Source organism: Bos mutus, chromosome 23 (assembly GCF_027580195.1).
Source record: "Bos mutus isolate GX-2022 chromosome 23, NWIPB_WYAK_1.1, whole genome shotgun sequence".
Lineage (NCBI taxonomy): Eukaryota > Metazoa > Chordata > Mammalia > Artiodactyla > Bovidae > Bos > Bos mutus.
Genome location: NC_091639.1, coordinates 21,276,760 through 21,296,972, shown reverse-complemented (window position 1 = coordinate 21,296,972; position 20,213 = coordinate 21,276,760). Strand labels below are relative to the sequence as shown.

Genomic DNA, 20,213 nt, shown 5'->3' with positions numbered 1-20,213 from the left:
AATCATCTATAAACCAGATCTGGTTTTTCTTTTTCTTCTTTGGTTATCAGGAGTTCCCTGTGAAGTTCTGGATGTGGGTTGAAGAATAGAGGATTGTACCAAGTGTAGGAGCCATGGGAATGTGAGCTACTTTCTCACGAAAATGACTCAAAAGCCTTGCTTCATATATTCTGTTTCTACTTGAAAATGAAATGATGCTGTGCACTATTTATTACCTCACAATGCTAAATGATTTCCTTGCCTGAATCACAAAGGAGCGAATCAAAAACTGATTTAGTCATAGTTTCAATTTTATTTTTGAAGAAAATTTTGTGAAGAAATTCTGTTGTGATGAGATTTGTCATTTCAAATTTTCTAACTTTGTGACAGTTGCTTTCCTGTCAGTTGGGACTACTGGCTGAAGTGGTTAGTCTGATAATGTTTATGTATGCGGTATTCTTTTGGCAAATTCACAGCATCATTGGCTTTTATTTCTCACCATTTTTGGAGATTGTGAGAGATGAAAGAATGAAAAAGAGAGAGAGAAATAAGAGCTACCAATAACATTTTTCTTAGTTTCCTTTAGTTTCTGAGCTGTGTCTGGGTCAACTGACAGGACGCAGAGGAGTAGAAAGTCTTTCCATCGAATCCCTCATTGGCACCTCTCTTCAGATTTTCCCACCTTTACGTGTTCATCCCATGCTGCCAGGAATTGGCTCCAGTTGGCATACAGAGAAGGCAATCAATTCCAGGTCTTTCCAGATAAGCAAATATATTGGACAACTAGGCAGCTACACTAAAAGAATCTGAAATCTTCTAAAAACTGAAATTGGAAAAAAAAAAAAAAAAAGAAATGTCAGGAGAGTAAGTTTTCAGGTAGCCGAAATAGCTCAGTTGGGAGAGCGTTAGACTGAAGATCTAAAGGTCCCTGGTTCAATCCCGGGTTTCGGCATTCTAAGCTTTTTAGTTGATCGCCAAGGGCGAGTTTACTTCGGGTGCATAAAGGAATGTTGTAATGGACTGACGATCACAAAATAGCTCTAGATTTTTCTATGAATAAACTCACAGTGAATTTATGAAATCTTACTCCAGCCAAAATTTTAGAACTTTAACTTTTTGATTTTAGAACTTTAATTTAACAAGTGTCTGAATAATCTATTGAGCCACTGACTTCTCAATTCAAACTGAAGTTTCCAAGTTCTGAAACGGACAACAGAGCCATTAGTACCATCCTCAGAGCAAAAATTAGGGATCCTTTCACGCTGGCCTTCTCTTCATCAGACCTTGTATTTCAGTCAACTTTCTGACCCAGTAGCCTTATTTTATCTATTAGTTTGTATTCCTGTATTGTTTATTATTCATTTTAAAGCTCAGTGTTTCCAAGATTGCCTAGAAGGTACTGTGATCTTTTGAGCTTGCTATACTTGTTGAGTACTTTCTTACATTCTGACACATTGATATTCTAGGTGACAGCAAATTTTTACAGTGGCTTTGGTTCCTTCTAGTGGGGATCTGTATGAAGAAATTAGAATATGAGGCTAGTTCTCCTAGTCGTTCCTCAAGTATCGTTGATTCTAGGCTCTTTTTTTCTTTCTTCTAGTCACCTTTTGTAGGTTGACAAACGTGAATAGATACTAGGAATGACGCCTTTCTGCCTAACATGAAGTTGCCCTTCTCTTCGTGTAGCTGAGAAAAAGAATGAAATAAAGGGGTTTCAGGAAATAATGGAACTGTACGTAAGCAATCTTTGTGGTAATAATTTCAAGGTCTGGAAACACTGCTGCTGCTGCTGCTAAATCGCTTCAGTCGTGTCCGACTCTATACGACCCCATAGACGGAAGCCCACCAGGCTCCCCCGTCCCTGGGATTCTCCAGGCAAGAACACTGGAGTGGGTTGCCATTTCCTTCTCCAATGCATGAAAGTGAAAAGTGAAAGTGAAGTCGCTCAGTCAGGTCCGACTCTTAGCGACCCCATGGACTGCAGCCCACCAGGCTCCTCCATCCATGGGATTTTCCAGGCAAGAATACTGGATGGGGTGCCATTGCCTTCTCCTAGGCAGATAGATAAGCCATTAAGTTTTCTTTCATAAAACATAACTAAGGGGGTGTAGCTCAGTGGTAGAGCGCGTGCTTAGCATGCACGAGGCCCCGGGTTCAATCCCCGGCACCTCCAGTAGTGAGCGGCTGATTCTGGGGGTCAGATCTGGGGGTCAGCTGATTCTGGGGGTCATCATCGTGTGATGGGCTGCAGTTTAAGTTGCAGGACTCCACTTGGTGTTGATCTCTGGGAGCTACGTTCTCATTTTGGGGGGAGAAAAAGTGAAATATATCTAGTTTAGAATGCAATAAATTACGTTTAAGTATAAATAATACAATTTTAATAGCTTTTAAACTAATAATGTCAAACTGTACAGTTAAAAAGCAACCAAATTAAAAATTTTAATATAACAAGATATAGGAAGAACGGCATACTCATACTTTCTCAGATCTTCATGCACTTTTGAGTTGAAGTTGACAAACTATCTGTAACATAGGACTGTAGGGTAACATGCTGTAACATGGTCTTTCTGCACATGACTATGTATGAAACCAGAATGTCCCCCAAAGTATGCCTCTTTGAACATAAAAATTATTTTGAGCTGAAGACAATTAAGGTGCAAAAAAGTTCTCTTTATCCTTCCATGTCTGACCAAAAGCAGGATATAAATCTTCCTTTTACTGGAGAAAAACTCTTACCAGCCCAGATAGACACAAGTTCAGTTCAGTTCAGTCGCTCAGTCATGTCTGACTCTTTGCAACCCCATGGACTGCAGCACACCAGGCCTCCCTGTCCATCCAACTCCTGGAGCTCGCTTAAATTCATGTCCATCGAGTCGATGATAGGCACTAGAGGAATCTGCAAACAAACTTTAGTCCACTAGTTGCCTCCCCAGTATTTAATTTCCCACAGTTTACTGCCCTGAAAAGATAAAAACTGCTTTCTTTAATCCTGTCCTTTATCTATAAATTTACTGTTCTTTCTTGAACATACTTCATTGGCTGAGGTGCTAAACTTGCACTTTGAGTTACTTTTTGTTTATGTTTCTCCTGAGTGATGCCTGTTGCACACATTAGTAAGCACTGCTTTTCTCGAGTCAACCTGCCTTTATGTTTAAGAGTACCAGCTGAAAACCTAAGGTGAGTAAACTTTTGTCTCTTGCATTCTCTGTCTCTTGCAATTCTATGCACCCAGCAAGTTGGACAGCACCCCCATTAGATCTACACACTACTAAAATGATTCAACTCCTCTGATCATGCACTTGGGAGTGACAGCAGTTACAAGATCCTCTAAAATAGATAAATCCTTACTTTTCATTTCTAGACTTCTTCGTGGAGAACCAGTAGCAAATAATGAAAACCAGTGAGGATGAGTCTTTTTCTGAATTTCTTAGATTGTGTGAGAGTAGAATGTATGAAATGAAGCACTGGGTTTAGTTTCTAGCACCTTTATTCTTGCTCTTTTCTTTTACTCTCTTAAACTGTATTCGCACAAACTTTTCTCACTTTCCTCTCCATATTCCCTTATTCAGTTTTTCTTCCTCACATCAAAGTTAACTTTACACCCATTTGCTCCTGACACGTTTCCACTCTAAGGGTTATCCTCACTGGTATGTCTGTCTTCTCAAGGAACATTTGACTGAAGGAAACAAAAAAAGAAAGATCTGGCTCATTCAGGATTTCCTGAACTCCAAACAACAAACTTGGAAGAGTCAGTCACATCATCAAGCTTGAGCACTAAATTCCACTGACAGTATTACTGAGGAGCATGAAGGGAAAAGAATAGAATTTTTTTTGTTTAAGTATCTCTCAGAAGGCTTTATTCTTTCAGCTTGTTCCTGGTTAATTAAGTAACTGCAGGCCAGGAAGAAGCCACTAGACTGTATATTTAAAAACTTCAGTAATACTAACATTTAACTTGATAGACTTTCTCTAGGCAAGCTTTAAAAAAAAAAAAAAAGAAATAATATTTTATGAAACAGCCAGAGGAGCATGAATACAGGGGGGTGTAGCTCAGTGGTAGAGCGCGTGCTTCGCATGTACGAGGTCCCTGGTTCAATCCCTGGCACCTCCATCTGTATTTTGGTCAACTTTTCTCATATTTCAATCCCTCCAGCCTACCATTTTTCCAGGGCCGAGAATCGGCAACAGGAAGACAAGAAGGAAAGAAAGAAAGAGAATAGAATAAAGGGGTGTGGGATGGGGTGGTGGTGATGGTAATATCCTTGCTCCTTTAGTTAGTTATCTGAGCAGTCAGAGACCTGGATTTTCATGTGGCTATGGAAGAGAAGGCCCCTGAGATGAGACTAGCACAAGGACTGAAAAAGACCCATTGGAATTGGAGAATAAGGAATCATTGGTATGTATTTTAGACTTTAGACTGAATTTGGACCCTGCAGTTTGTTGTTTCTGCTTCAGGTGTCTTCCTGCTTCTCTCAGCTTGCTCCGAAGTTTGCTCCATCTTCACCAGTTCTCAGGAAGGCATTTCCATTGCATCACCAGGGAACGTCTCAGGAATGGGGTATTTTTCTTGAGTTTTCAAATTCCTCCTTTCCCCTAACTTCAACCTCCTCCGACTCCAAAACTGCCTAAAAGACCGTAAAAATGCCGCGGAAGAAGACAAAGAAGAAAAGTATTGCTAAAGAGGCGGGTAAGGATGCGGCGGATAGAGCGGGATTTAGGTCCTTCCGGAAGGAAAGAGATGACAGAGCGGAAAGGATTCACACACAACCTGCCAAGAAATGCAGAGCGACAGTGCATGTCCAGCAAACCTAAGGCAGCAAGGCGATCGGGCCCTTGGCAACTGCGTTTCTTCTTGAGGCTCTGTTTTTGAAAGACAAAAGGAGGAGGGAGGAGGAAAAAGAGTACACAACCTCTTTCGGACAGAATTTTCTCCAGAATGAGGAGTGAGCAGGGGGAATGTGTGGGCTGGTACTCCATATGTGAAAGGAGTCTCATTTAACGTCTTGTGTGAAAGGAATTAATGCACAGAGTCGGACACGACTAAAGCGACTTAGCAGTAGCAGCAGCAGCAGCCTAGATAGCATCTGTCACCTCAGGCACTGAGGCGCAAAAACACTTTCCGTCCATTTTGTGTGACAAGTAACCCAGACGTGAATTTTGAATGAAGTCCGAAAGCAGACAGTAATTTATAATATTAGGAAACTCTGCAAACTCAAACTCTGGCAGGTTTGGGAAACCCTGACCTGGAGTGTCAAAAACCCGGAGCCTGGGTGGAGTGAACCAAGTTATTGGCAAGATCTCAGGCGGGAAGCAATATAGTGGACAAGAGTAGAAAGGCGACGCTTGAACAGGACAAGGAAGGAGGCGAGTTTGAGTAGGATTTGGGTAAATGGGTAGGAAGGACCTGTGCAAGCTCCACCTCTCTTCTTTGCATCCTATACCTACATACAAGAAAGTGTTGAAGTCCCGTGTATTTTAGGGAAGTAAACAGAAAACTTCTGTCCCTTAAGAAGATCGCACTCGTTTGTACCCAAACTGTTGGCTTTTGAGAGCATCTTGGGGCCCTTTCCATAGGCGAGCTCTTCAGAGGGAAGTCAAATTGTTTCAAACCTGATGTCTGTTGTGATGGCAGCAGGTTAGTGAGTGTGGAAGTGGCCTCTGCCGGCTGCTCTTGGCTTGAGTATATGAGGTACGTGTGCAGGACTGACTTTTAACACGGATCACAATTGAAAATAATCTAATGAACTCACTCTTACTAGGCCGTCAGAAAAACATCACCTTCGTGAGCCCGGATAGCTCAGTCGGTAGAGCATCAGACTTTTAATCTGAGGGTCCAGGGTTCAAGTCCCTGTTCGGGCGTTGCCAGGATTTTTTTTTTTTTTCCTTTTTATGTCCAAAAGAGGTTTTCACTCTCTGCTCTGGGCCATGGTGCTGCCTGAATATTAAGTCATCAACTCTTAGTATGCAATCTAATAAACAAGGTTTTGAGACATTCGCTCAAATAAGCCAGAAACAGGACTCCTCCATGGTGGAATGGGTATGGAGAAGAATGAATTCCTTTCTGCTTGCGGGTAGTCTGTTGTGTTTTTGCTTTGTGGGTGTTAGATCGAGCCTGGAAAGAGGAGGAGCTTGGGTGTGAACATGATTAAGGTGCCGACAAATAGTACAGTCAAAGCTAAGATTTTTCCAGTAGTCTTGTAGGGATGTGCCGAATTAGACCACAGAGAAGGCTGAGCGCAGAAGAATTGATGCTTTTGAACTGCTGTGCTGGAGAAAACTCTTGAGAGTCCCTTAGACTGCAAGGAGATCCAACCAGTCCATCCTAAAGGAAGTCAGTCCTGAATATTCATTGGAAGGACTGATGCTGAAGCTCCAATACTTTGGCCACATGATTCAAGAACCAATTCACTGGAAAAGACCCTGATGCTGGGAAAGATTGAAGGCAAATGAGAAGGGGCAGCAGAGGATGAGATGGTTAGATAGCATCACAAGCTCAATGGACATGAGTGTGAGTAAACTCCTGGAGATAGTGGAGGACAGGGAAGCCTGGTGTGCTGCAGTCCATGGGGTCACAAAGAGTGACTGAGCAATTGAACAAGAAGGTGCCTGCAAATTTAAGATTCAGTCTTGTGAAGGTATTTGGTAGCCACAGTGAAACCCCTAAGATGGCAACTTTGCAGAAATTTGTGATTAAGGAGGTTTTTCTTATCATGGAAGACAGAGTGTGTGGAGCGAGAATGTAAAAGGGCTTATTGTGATTTGAAGATTGGGAACTCATTAACGGTATTTCCAGGAAACTGTGTCTTAAGCCAGAGAGATCATGGACTCCAGATAGTATTATGTTCCTTGAACTTCTTTAGAAATCCCAGGAAATGCTTAGAAACCCAGGTCAGGTGATTGCTTTCTCCTTTTTGCTGGCCTCCGACTGTATGAGAGTTTTGTTCTTCTTCACAGAAATCCCATGAAGTAGATTTTGAACTTGGAAGGACTCCATTTGTCTGAAACAGTTTGTCTCTTAGTTGGTCCAAAAGATTCATCAGATCTCTAGAATGTAAAATAGGAAACAGAAAAGTGACTGGTCTCAATGAGGGAGAGAAATAGGTGGGATGGGGAAATGGGGCTGGTTTTAGTTTGTCTCTGTGTCTGGGTGTAAAGTACAACTAAGATCATGTCCAGTGTCCTTGGTAAATTATTACTCTACATTGTGACAGAAGAAAACAGTGCCAAGTGGGGTCTTGTATATTTCTGATATCAGCAAAAGTGTGGTAAATTGTGAAGCACTGCCCAATATAATGTGAATCATGCATGCCAACCACATATATAATTTTTAAATTTTCTAGAAGTTACATTGAAAAAAATAAAAAGAAACAAGTGAAATTCATACTGCATTTAATTTAATACAATATATCTAAAATACTACTGTTACAGGAAGGGGGACATGCTTCCAGGGTCCAAGAGTGCGCTCTCGTTCACACTTGGAAATGTCAGAGGAGGCACATTGTGCTGACAAAGAGATTTTATTGCAGAAGGGGGGCCTAAGTAGAGAGCAGCAAGGTAAGGAAACCCAGGAGAACTGATTTGCCACATGGCTGTAGTCTCAGGTTTTATGGTAATGGGGTTAGTTTCTGTGTTATCTCTAGACAGTCATCCTGCTTGGTCTGTAATCTCAGGGTCCTCCCTGGTGGCATGCACATTACTCAACCAAGATGGATCCCAGGGAGAAGGACTCTGGAAGGTTGGTCATCTCCTCCAGCCTTTGGCCCCTTCTGAATTCTCCCAGTTAGTTTTCAGTGGCAGCACCAGGTTCCTTATCTAGAACTCCTGTTGCCTGAGACAACTCAAGCATGCAGGCCTGGCCAAGGCAGGTGGTTTTGGTCAACAGTTCCCTAACTGTAGTGGGAATTCCTAATAATGTACTTTCAGAGACTTGAGAAATTCCACAGAAATAGCACCTGGAAAAACAGCATATATTAAGAAACTGTGTTAATGATTATCTTTCATGTTTTTCTTAAGAATAATCTCCTTGTTACAAACCCCAAGGCCAGACTCAGAAGGGAGTATGACTGGGCTCATGAAAGCATGGACCTTGGAACAGCGGGTCAGCGGCAGGCAAGAACGCTGCCTACGCACTTGCTGATTGTTCCTGAGACTAGCCCAGAAGGGAATGGCCTGGGGTAAAAAACGAGATCTGGACTATGTCAGTATAGTGTCTTGGGAAAGTTAAGATCAAAAAAAGTCTTGTAGTGTGCAATTAGGAATAAAAGATGGACTCAGAGTGGACTCTGCACCTCAGTCCAATAGAGGCTGCAGGTCCCCTGACCTATTGCACCAAATTTCATGGCTGTTTTCATTCTCGACGCTCAGTCTTTGACGTTTAGGGCAACACCTGACTTTATCATGTCAATAAATAGTTCACATATAACCAACAAGCTCATGGAACTCTGCCCAATGTTATGTGGCAACCTGGGTGGGAGGGGAGACTGGGGGTGAATGGATACATGTACATATATGGCTGAGTCCCTCACTGTTAACCTGAAACTATCACAACATTGTTAATCAGCTGTATACCAATACAAAATAAAAAGCTACTAAAAAAGAATGAAAGAAAAAAATAATCCACATAAACATAGTACCTAAGTATTTTACATTCTTTTTTTCATACTAATTCTTTGAAATCTGGTGTGCATCTTAAACTTATAGCACATAAGTTGGACTGATCATATTTCAAGTACTCAAGAATCACATGTGCTAGTGGCTACCATATTGGACAACAGAGTTATAAGAACTAATGTATTTGAATAAACAGAAGAAAATATATAAATGTGAAAATTCTTACAAATTAAAGCAGTTCTGTAACTCACACTCAAAATCAATATGCAAAATTTCACTCATATTTGTGAAGTATGCCAACTAAAAATTGCCACTTTGCCATCTGCCTCTCCAAGGATTTAAGTCATTAGCCACTGCAGCTGCTGACCTTCAACACACCCTGAAAGGAATTCAGAGTGGAGATCCGGAATGAGGCACTCTGTGCTCCAGGAAAACACTGGCAGAACAGGCCTTCAAAAAGATATTTTCAGGAGATTTTATGACCCCAAGTCCTTACATTTTCTTATATCTGCTGCTAAGTCACTTCAGTCGTGTCTGACTCTGTGTGACCCCATAGACGGCAGCCCACCAGGCTCCCCGGTCCCTGGGATTCTCCAGGCAAGAACACTGGAGTGGGTTTCCATTTCCTTCTCTTATATCTAGAAAAGCACTAAAATAATTAATGGTGACATCTGCTCCTCCTGACTAGCAGCAAACCTCTGCCAAAAAGTGTGCTTGATTGCATGTGCCCTCTTTCACTAAAATCATATGTAATACTGATCTTCCCCCTACCTGTTCAGAGCAGTTCCTCAGAGCTATCTGAGACTCCCTGGCTATAGTCCTCATTTTGCCCCCAATAAAACTTAACTCAGAACTCTCACATTGTGCTTTTCTTTTTTTTCCCTTCTGTTGACAGGTGTTGACTGGGAGAGGCTATGTGCAAATACTGGTAAATTGCCACTATGCAAGATTACCTAAATTCTTTCTGATAAAGTGCTAGTATTTAATATCCTTCTACCATTCTTAGACAGAGGAGCCTGGTGGGCTACAGTCCTTGGGGTCACAAAGAGTTGGACACGACTGAGTGTTAATTCAGTGTTAGTTCACCATCCTTTGTCTTTCCTATGCCTAAAGACTAATATATGGTTTGTGTGTGTGTGTGTGAATGACAAGGATTTTCTTCTACCCAAATCATTCACTCATAAAAATACATGAGTTAAGACTTAGAGGTGAAAAATCCACTGGATATTTATTTCTTCCAGGGTATTCCTTCCAGGGTATTTCCCCCATTATTCTTGTATGCAAAAAGCCATATTTAAATTTTTCTAAGTCAGTGGTCACATTTCCACAAGACTCTGAATCCCTCAATTTTCAAGAAACTACTTTGGGAGTCACTGGGGAGAGAGATCCTTCTGTTCAACAGAAAATTAACTTCAGAAGGTTGGTATATACTTTAAAAAAGCTATTCAAGTGTGTGCATGCTTTGAAGACAGAGTACATCATAGTAAAAAAATAAAATATATATTTGAAAAGAGATTCAGATATACATATTTTCAACAAAAGTCTTTATCATAAACAAGGTAAAATTTACCTCTGAAAGGAAACTCAGATACACTTTTGAAAAGAACAAGAGTCACTATAACTTTCAGGGGGGAAAAAAAAAAGCAGGGAGGGGAGTAAAACAAAGAATTTGTAGTTAGGCTTTAGATTCTCCTAATTGGTATAATGCTATTTTCATTAGGAACTCTGTTCTCATCAGGAGTTCTAGGTTAGATTTATCTGTTAACAATTATCTGTTAGATAAATTGTACAGTTCAAATATTATGAGTGAATACTCTATTTCTGACTGCTAGATCTGTAAACATGGAGCACAGTGGGTCACAATCTCCCACTACGAGTAAAGACGGCAAATATGGGTAGTTACCTGGACAAAAAAATTTTGATTTAATATCCCACAACTTACAGCAGGGTGAATTCTCAACAGTGTTTGAGATTTATTAATACAAAATTTAGAAGTACTTCAAAACCACAAGTAAAATTTTTAATAACTTTGGAGTGGGGAAGGTTATTCCAATAATGATTCAAAAATCCAAAATTATTTAAAGGAAAATTTGACAAATTTGATTTCAAGAGAGCTTCTGAAAGAGTGGTAAGAGCATAGGTAAATTTTTTTAAGTACATTTATGCTTTTCTTACTTTCCAGATTTTCTGCAATATGCATTATTTGGATAATAATAGAGTAAAACAAAACAAAGCAAAGCCTCCTCTATAACAAGGAAAAATCCACAAGCAAAGTCAATGGCAAATTTCAGACTGGGAAAATAGAACTGCTATTCATATAACAAAAGGGATAATTTCCCTGTTTCACTAAATATAGGCTTGATTATGATGTTAAAGAAAGCATCCACAAAATCTCAATGGTTTAAACAATAAAGGCTTATTTTAACACTTTATATATTTTCCGTCATTGATTGGCTGATGGCTCACCAATATTTTTCATCTGGGATTTAGGATGATAAAGTAGTGAAGGGTAGGGGAAAAACATCTTTTCTTTCTACCCGTCTTAGGTTCTTAGGTTGCAGATGAGCTCTCCGAACTGACCAGGTTCATTCTTCCGCGGAGTAGCCAGCGGAACGAGAAGCTGGCCAGTGGATAAAGGAAAGGGGGAAACAGGGAATTCGGGCTTCTTAAATCTAAGATTTTTCATGAACCCACAGTTTACAGATAACCACTCAGATTTCAGGAGAGTTAGAAGGTCTCTGTGGAGAGAGCCGTTACCTCTGGTGACAAAGACTAGGGCAGAATTTTCACAATTTCAACAATCTGGACATTTTTTGTTTGTGGTTTTGTTGTCGTTTATCTTTTTTCCTCCAAGAGAGAGCAAGTAGAAAGACGCAGCTCCAAAGAGTCTTTTGACCATTCAACCATTCAGCTACAAAGAAAAGGGGTGGCGGGGGAGGGGGGGGCGGAAATCTCATTTTCTATGAGCCTTTGGCTTGTAGACCATTCTTCAGAGTTCTGAAAAAAACCTCCCAGTGATTTCCACATGGGGTTCGATTTGGCCAACGCGAGAGAAAGCACTTGTGCTGAAGCTACTGAATGAAACTGGGCTGTGCTCTCAGTAACGATATGAGTTGTATGTTGTCACTGCATCTCCAAAGGGGATTACTTGGATAGAATCCGAAAGCGGCTTTAAGTGTAATTCATCCTCAATGATGGTTACTATCTGGTTGGAAATAAAAAGATACTCCAAACTGTGCAAAACGCATTGAGCTTTTAAAAGCACAGGAATCCTACCCAGCAGCGGGTTTTCATCAGGGGATGTAGCTCAGTGGTAGAGCGCATGCTTCGCATGTATGAGGCCCCGGGTTCGATCCCCGGCATCTCCATGGCGATCTACTTTTGTTGTTGCTGTCTAATTTAGACTTTGGCCTTGCATTTTTAAATCAAAATGTTTTAGCTCTTTCTCATTTGTGGGCAATTGTCTTGCCCTTTAAATATAGCAGTTTTCCATGCATGTGTTTATTGGTCTTCTGTTTGGTTAACTACCATCACGATTTTCTCTACTTTCTGAAAACCTCCTTGGGATGTTTTATTAGGCAGCAAGCAGTACAAAGCCAGAGACAATTCAGAAGTAAGTTCATCCTATGAATGCCAGGAAGAGGGAATACAGTTGCATTTCAAAGATTTATTTATCTCAATTAAAGGAGGTTCTATCCATTCCAACTTTGCACTGGAGAATAATTAAAATATCTCTTAGTAATTTTTTCTTTTAAGGAGAGGAGAAGGTAGCATCTGTTTTAGTATTGGTGTAGTAGTTGTACATCGCTATTCAAGGATCCACCCTAGGACCATAAGAGAATTTTCTTCATTTCTCACTGCATCTTTGGCTTTACTCAAGATTTCTATGGAGAAGAGCTAGTCACAGTCCAATGCAGAAGGTCTGGGAATGTAGTAAAGGTTAGAAGTAGCCTGTGGAAATAGAAGGCAGAGTTGGTTAGGCACCCTTAATAGCGCGACTGTTCTCTATTCTGACAACCAGCTCCTAATTCTAGTCGCAAGCCAAAACTTACCTCATTAACATAACAGAAATACTTTTGCTCCTCTCACCTTAGAATATTCTAACGATTTTAAGAGCTCTTTGCCATTAGTAGGGATGGAGACCAAATATATATTTCTTATTGTAAATCACAATATTATATATGTAATACCAGATGTATAGCCAGATGTTACATTGATGCATTATGTATACCCAGATGTTACATTGATGCATTATGTGGCAGTTAGTTTTTATTTAAAATTTTTGAGGAACCACAAAAATATTTTTTTTAATATTCTCCTTTCTTAGTTTATCAGTTAATTCCTTAACTTTTTTTAGTGGTTGCTCTAGAGTTTGTAGTATACATTTGCAATTAATCCAAGGTCACCTTCCAATAACACTATACTTCTTCACAGGTAGTATAACCACCTTGTAATAGGGAAAAAATCCAAAATTTCTTCCCTCCTAGCCATTGTATCACTGCTATCATTTATTTTAGTTACATGTAAACATACATAAGTATGTATACAATATAGCCATAACCTCATAATCAAATACATTGTTGCTATTATAATTTTGAACAAACTTACCTGTGAGATCAATTAAACTAAGAAAAATAAAAGTTTTTATTTACCTTTCCTTATTCCTTCTTTGATATTTGTCCTTTCCTTATGAAGATTTGAGTTTCTATTATTTTTCTTGTCTCTAAAGAACTTTCTTTAACACTTCTTGCAAGACTGGTCTACAGGGAACAAATTCCCTCCATTTTTGTTTGAGAAAGTTTTATTTCTCCTTCATTTTTCAAAATTTTCAGGGTGCAGAATTCCAAGTTGTGGCTTTCTTCTTTAAATATTTCACTGTAATCTATTCTTGTTTGCATAGTTTCTTAATAGAAGTCACATGTAAGTCACTAGACTTGGTTCCTCTATAGTCTAGATTTTTTTCCCTCTGACCTCTTCCAGGATTATTTTCTTTATATCTGATCTTTTGTAGTTTGAGAATGATATGCTTATATGTAGGTTTTGTTGTTGTTGTTGTTTCTTTTTTCATTTATCTTTCTGGTGTTCTCTGAACTTCCCAGATCTGTGGTTTACTGTCTGACATTAATTTGGGGGAAATTCTCAGTCATTGTTTCAAGTATTCTATTTCTTTCTTTCCTTTCCTTATAGTATTCCCATTACACATGTTATATATTTTTTTTACACAAGTCCTAGAGTCCTTGGATATTCTGTCCTTCCCCCTGCCCTCGCCCCGCCCCTGCCAGTCTTTGTTCTGTTTTTCAGTTTTGGAGGTTTCTACTGATACATCCTCAAATTCAGAGTCTTTCCTTAGTTGTGTCTATTGTACTAATGAGCTCATCAAAGGCATTCTTTCTGTTACTATGTATTTTAATCTTGAGCATTTCTTTTGTTTTTTTTTTTTTAGGATTTTCATCTTTCTGCTTACATTGCCTATCTGTTCTTGCATACTATCTACTTTATTCATTAGATCCATTATCATTTTAATCATAGTTGTTTTAAATTCTTGCCATGTCTGGTTCTTTTATTGCTCTGTCTCTGCAAATTATTATTTGCCTTCTGATATGCTTTGTAATTTTTTCTGGATAGCCCAACGTGGTGTACTTGATAAAAGGATAAATAGGAATTTAGTAATGCGGTAGTGAGGTGTTGGGGGAGAAGCTTTCTATAGACCTATGATTAGGTCTCAGTCTTTTATTGACCTTTTGTCTCTGGCTGGTGAACTTCACAATTGTTTCTCAGTTGTCTCCTCTCACTCTTAGGTGGGACAGGATAGCCACAGGATGCTGGAGTGTGTTTTTCCTTCTCTCATGTGAAAGTCTAGAGACAGTTGGAATTGAGTATGTCCCTTCTTCTGGGTAAATTAGGCTCTGACAAAACCCCAGTTGGTTAAGGTCTGGTTAAATGGGTTCTTTAGAAATCGGGCCTTGTTAAGAACAATAGCACTCTGGTACATTTCAATGTGGCTCCTCTTCTTCCCCCTCTGCTGGAAGCATGAAGGAATTACGCCCCACCCCACCCCCATCCCCGCCCCACCTTCCGCTTTTTAGATGGTTAATGTCAGAATCTGGTCAAAGTTCTAGGGGTAAAACACACAAAAGTGTAGAGACCCCACCCCTACCCTGCCCAGGCCATGACTCAGTGTGCCTGGAGTTTTTAGTAATCAGAGTTGCCTACTTGGGTCCTCAAGCAAATCATCAACAGTTCAGGTATTGGTTCTTTTTGTGGTTTCCACTTGTGAGTCACTGCTCAGGTAAGTCATGACTCCCCTTATTCACCTGTATATCTCTCCAATCTTGGGGGCAGCCAGTTGCCCTGTGTCCTCACCTCCCTTATAAATTCTAGAAGAGGTGTTGGTTTTTCACTCTGTTCAGATTTTCCTTCTTGACAGAATGAAGTGACTTTCAAGCACCTTATATATGGAACCAGAAACTGGAAGTCTGTTTGCTCTTTTTTAATACATTTTGCCTCTGTGCTTATTAGTAAAATGGTCCTATAATTTTCCCTTCTTATATTTTCTCCACTGGGTGTTGATATAGATATTCAGTTCAGTTCAGTTCAGTCGCTCAGTCGTGTCCGACTCTTTGCGACCCCAAGAATCGCAGCACGCCAGGCCTCCCTGTCCATCACCAACTCCTGGAGTTCACTCAGACTCACGTCCATCGAGTCAGTGATGCCATCCAGCCATCTCATCCTCTGTGGTCCCCTTCTCCTCCTGCCCCCAATCCCTCCCAGCATCAGAGTCTTTTCCAATGAGTCAACTCTTTGCATGAGGTGGCCAAAGTACTGGAGTTTCAGCTTTAGCATCATTCCTTCCAAAGAAATCCCAGGGCTGATCTCCTTCAGAATGGACTGGTTGGATCTCCTTGCCATCTAAGGGACTCTCAAGAGTCTTCTCCAACACCACAGTTCAAAAGCATCAATTCTTCAGCGCTCGGCCTTCTTCACAGTCCAACTCTCACATCCATACATGACCATAGGAAAAACCATAGCCTTGACTAGACGGACCTTTGTTGGCAAAGTAATGTCTCTGCTTTTCAATATGCTATCTAGGTTGGTCATAACTTTCCTTCCAAGGAGTAAGCGTCTTTTATAGATACTATGCTAACCTAAAATAATTTATAGTTTTCCCATTTTGGGTGGGGGGAAATATTTTATACAACACAGAGGTTATTGTTTCCTTTAGGATTTCATAGAACATGCCAGTAAATTTGTCTCTGATTGGAAATTTTGTTTAAATTCAGTTTTTTAAATGGCTGTATATTGAATCAGATTTTCCATAACTTTTTAATGTTCGTTTTGACAATTTATACATTTTTATACAGTTTCCATTTCTTCTAATGGAGTTAAGAGGATTGAAGCCAAATTTCACAATTTCTCACTTCTAAATCTCTTAAGTAGCCACTGAAAGTGTCCTCCTGTTTATTCCTTCAGAGATGCAAGCATCTATCTCTCTATCCATCCACACATTTACTTTTTAAAAACTAGTTCACAAATTTATTTACATCAGGTATTGTAATAAGTACTGATACACAATTAAGGATAACCTTCAAGATGGCCCTCCCCCCGAGGATCCTTACCTCCTGGTAATCACACCCTTGTGAGGTCTTCTCCTACTTGACTCAGTCACCAAGATATATGAGGGGGAATTGAGGCTTTCTACCCACGAATGAATCAGCCATCTTGGAAGCAGATCCCCCAGACACAGTCCATGCTCCAGAGTCCTGCATGCACTGTTCATACCTGGAGTTCAACTTCAGGAGACTCCTGGGGCCAGAGTTACCCAGCCAAGCCACACTGGAGTTTCTGACCCACAGAATCTGAGATAATAAGCATCAGTTTTTTTAATGCTGTGAATTTTGGAGTGCTATTCAGCAATAGAAAACTAATATTTCTAGAAAGCCTTTTTTTACATTTCTTGCAAAGGAATAATCATTATTAAAAAAAAATAATTTTTATCTGTTTCTCTCAAGCTTCCAGACTGTTACAGAAAACTTTTCTTGAAAATAAAATATCAATGCTAAACTAAGATGTGTGGTTCATCTCTCATGTTTTTCTTTTTATCCTGAAGGAAAAAATTCCAAAAATTTTAGGCTGATTGCCTAGTGCATCTTATCCACCAGAGGGTCATGGCTCTATCATGAAAACAATCCCTGGCAAAAGGAAATGGAAAAGCCATAATTGTTTCAGATGATTCATGGTTTACGCAAATTCTTACTATATGAATAAAATTTAGGCTCTCTTAGCAAGGTGAAAGGATGAGAAATGCTGGTTATATCTTGTCAAGCTGATTTCTCTGCTCCTTTCAGTTCCAACCATTCTGAACTATATACACTTCCACGCCTGTAAGCATGCTGTATCCTCAGTCTTCCTTTTGTTTCTATTTGACATTATTATTCATTCTTCCAGATTGGCTCACAGGTTTTCATATTTGGGGACTAGGCCGGGAGACTAGGCTTTGATTTGCATCTCTTGTTGAGAGAATGGTCTGAATTCTAAAGAACCACTCACTCTGCAGAAGATAAGCATCATGGAAGCAGAGGGTTTGCCTCAATGTTAGAAGTGACAAATCTCTTACTTTGGCTTTTCTTTCCGAAGAATCAGAGCAAGATCCGAGGATTTGTGTTCCCTGGATTTGATGTGTATTCTTTGGATTAAATGAGGATCAGAAGGCTGCAGGAAACAAGCCAACATCTTCACCCTTCAGTCCTCTCAGTTGCTAAAAGTGGAAGGAATTTACTTTTCTAACACAAATACCTTCATTGGCTCCTTGTTTTGTAAGAATAGTTGCATAGCGGTTTCTGGAGTCCAGGAATGGGATGCAGAATTGAAGACAGGTTGGTAGGTTTCATAATTAAAGACAATCATTGGCAAACTACTTTTTATCTTTCCTGTAAGGAATTTTCCTTTGTCTCACACATCTTTTGACAAAAGAGAAAAGGGCTCTGAAAAGAAAGGTCCGGGAGGCTGTTGCCTACTCAGATTTCCGAGCTCATTGTATCTTCGTCAGTCTCTGAATATCTGCAAGACACAGGCTAATCGGAATTCCTTGGTAATACAGTACTATAAAATCAAGGGTGGGAATTGTTTCTTTCAGAAAATAGCAAAACAATTTAAAATGTAAATTTATTTTATTTCATGAAGATAGTTTAGAAAAGCCCGTTTTCTTGGAGTGGGGATGTAGCTCAGTGGTAGAGCGCATGCTTAGCATGCATGAGGTCCCGGGTTCGATCCCCAGCATCTCCATGCTTTTGTTTCTTTTCAGCTCCGGAAATACACCTCTTCCCTCCCAATGGAATGGTCACAGTCCATTCCTGTAAAACCTAAAGATTAACCCTTCTTGCCGCAAGGTAATTATACTTTGCTCGGGTTATGCTAGTAATCTTTCCTTTTTAAAATTTTATTCCTTTCCATCCTCAGCAGGGATTAGAGACGTTTTCCACAAAGTGAAATCAAAAGTGACGTTGGTCGCTATTCCATGGCGGGGGGCGGGGGTGGCGGAGGTTGACAGTTATCCATTTAAACTCTAAATTAGAAGATTTAGGATTTTCACTTAGCTTTTCTGCTGGGGTTTGGGGTGGGGGATGGGATGGTAGGCTGAGCTCCAGTCTCAGGTTTCGTACTTAGAGGCTCAATAAGAAAGATGGATTTCACCGGAAGCTCTCTAGAAAGAAAATAAACTCTTCCCAGGCTGTGAAAGCATTGGATACTTTTCGCTTCTTAAAACGTGACTGTTCTCTCAGAAATCGAACACAAAGGAGTGAAAGTGAAACATTTTGATATAGACATGTTTTCCCCTCAGTGCGTTTTGCCAGTGAGCTCGCGGCGCTCATACCAGTGTGGATTTAATTCCTTCTTTACTGATTTCTTTTGTAATCTCTAAATTTGCCTCACTGATTCTAAAGGTACTGACTTTAACGCTCTTAAAAAAATCAACTTATTTTCCTAAACCCAGCCCTTTTATACCATTCATGTGGGTAAGGACGTTCCTTGGCCAGCTCCTTTGTTTTAATGAAGGGCTAGTCCCCTTTGGAATGCAGCATTTCTTGTATCTCGGTGCTTTTGCCTCAATTTCCAATTCGTGACACCCTGTCACATGAGCAAATGAAGGAAATTTAGAAAACCATTTTCTGTACTTTTGTTTATTTTTCAGGGAGGCCTCTGGGCAGCTCTACGTGGCCCTTGGAGGCTGTGGTCAAGGGCTCCAAATTCTTAGAGGTACAAGGGTCCAGAAAAGGGCTCTGAAAAGAAAGGTCCGGGAGGCTGTTGCCTACTCAGATTTCCGAGCTCATTGTATCTTCGTCAGTCTCTGAATATCTGCAAGACACCAGCATTCTTAGAGGTACAAGGGTCCAGTGTTAAAAAGATAATAAGGGCAACCATCCTTTCCGTTGGTCTCTAATGATTTGGTCTGTCGTTCATGGGGAAGCTTGTGCTTCCTGACTAAGAAAAAACCCACAAGATTAAAGAATGGATCTTAAAATGGGCCTTTCAAAGTGTGGTGCACTGAGGTTTGCACTCTGTTAGCTAAATCATTCTCTGCTGTTATTTACTGAACAACTGCTCTTGTCAGTATTTATTACAGGCCTACAATAGTGTAGCTCCAACACAGCTCTAATAGTAGCCATAGCATTTACCAGTTAAGCCATCAATAAAGAAATAGTTCACAAACTATTTCATTCCTTGTTCCTCCCATTTTCAGTGTGCCATATAGCCACAGACAAGGCTAGCAGTTGTGAGATATCAACAGTTCTGCCTAGAAACCAGTTTTGAGTTGTAATGACTACTTGCTTTTGTTGTCACTTCAGGTCACCAGACTATGACCTACTCCATCAAAGGTGTTTTTTTTTTTTTTTTTTTAAGATTTCTCTATCCCAAACCACATGAAAAGACCCTCCTTAATTTAACTAATAAAAAAGGTTTAGGTGCAGTTTAAGAACAGTGTCCTGACTAAATTATTTTATCTGATAGGTAAAATGTGCACTGGGTGATGGAAGGCATAAGGAAAGATAAAAATCAATACAGTTTCCCTGAGCTCATAAAATTCTTTCAAGCTGAAGCAGTGATTCTCTAACTTGGCTGCACATTGGAATCACCTTGAGAGCTCTAAAATTGTCTGATGCCTGGATTCTGCACTGAGAGGTTCTAGTTTAATTTGTCTGGAGGGTGGAATGGACACCAGCATTTTAAAAAGATCGCTAGGTGATTTGAACATGCAGTTACAGTTGAGAACTACTGGTCTAGAAAGTCTCTATTTAAATTATATCCAAATATCCACAAAGGTAGGAGGAGACATAAGAGAGGTAGACTTGCAGGCTTATCCCTTTCTCAGTCTAACTTTATTTTAGAGACACCACTGGTGATTGAGGTGGTCATAGATACATGAGTAGTCCCCAGATTGGCCAAGTCAAGGGCAGATGGGGTGATGGATGGGGATATAACTTAATTTCACATAGCAGTCTGCTAAATAGAGAAAAACACTTCTCTCTCTCTCTTTTTATTCTACCACAGTTGTTCAAGGACTATGAAATGAGAACTGCTATTTCCCGAGATCCCTGTGTTTGCAAAGTTCATCACTGGGAAGAAAG

General features: G+C 40.1%; 6 non-coding genes across 6 annotated transcripts; all 6 read left to right on the top strand.

Annotated features, from left to right (window-relative positions):
• The first annotated feature begins 858 nt into the window (after window positions 1-858).
• On the top strand, window positions 859-931 carry TRNAF-GAA (transfer RNA phenylalanine (anticodon GAA)). The gene has a single exon. It is a non-coding gene; the product is annotated as a tRNA-Phe (tRNA).
• A 1,149-nt stretch (window positions 932-2,080) lies between these two features.
• Window positions 2,081-2,152, top strand: TRNAA-AGC (transfer RNA alanine (anticodon AGC)). The gene has a single exon. It is a non-coding gene; the product is annotated as a tRNA-Ala (tRNA).
• A 1,866-nt stretch (window positions 2,153-4,018) lies between these two features.
• TRNAA-CGC (transfer RNA alanine (anticodon CGC)) lies at window positions 4,019-4,090 on the top strand. Its single transcript has one exon. It is a non-coding gene; the product is annotated as a tRNA-Ala (tRNA).
• Window positions 4,091-5,765: 1,675 nt separating this feature from the next.
• On the top strand, window positions 5,766-5,838 carry TRNAK-UUU (transfer RNA lysine (anticodon UUU)). The gene has a single exon. It is a non-coding gene; the product is annotated as a tRNA-Lys (tRNA).
• A 6,047-nt stretch (window positions 5,839-11,885) lies between these two features.
• TRNAA-CGC (transfer RNA alanine (anticodon CGC)) lies at window positions 11,886-11,957 on the top strand. Its single transcript has one exon. It is a non-coding gene; the product is annotated as a tRNA-Ala (tRNA).
• A 5,842-nt stretch (window positions 11,958-17,799) lies between these two features.
• On the top strand, window positions 17,800-17,871 carry TRNAA-AGC (transfer RNA alanine (anticodon AGC)). The gene has a single exon. It is a non-coding gene; the product is annotated as a tRNA-Ala (tRNA).
• Window positions 17,872-20,213: the final 2,342 nt, after the last annotated feature.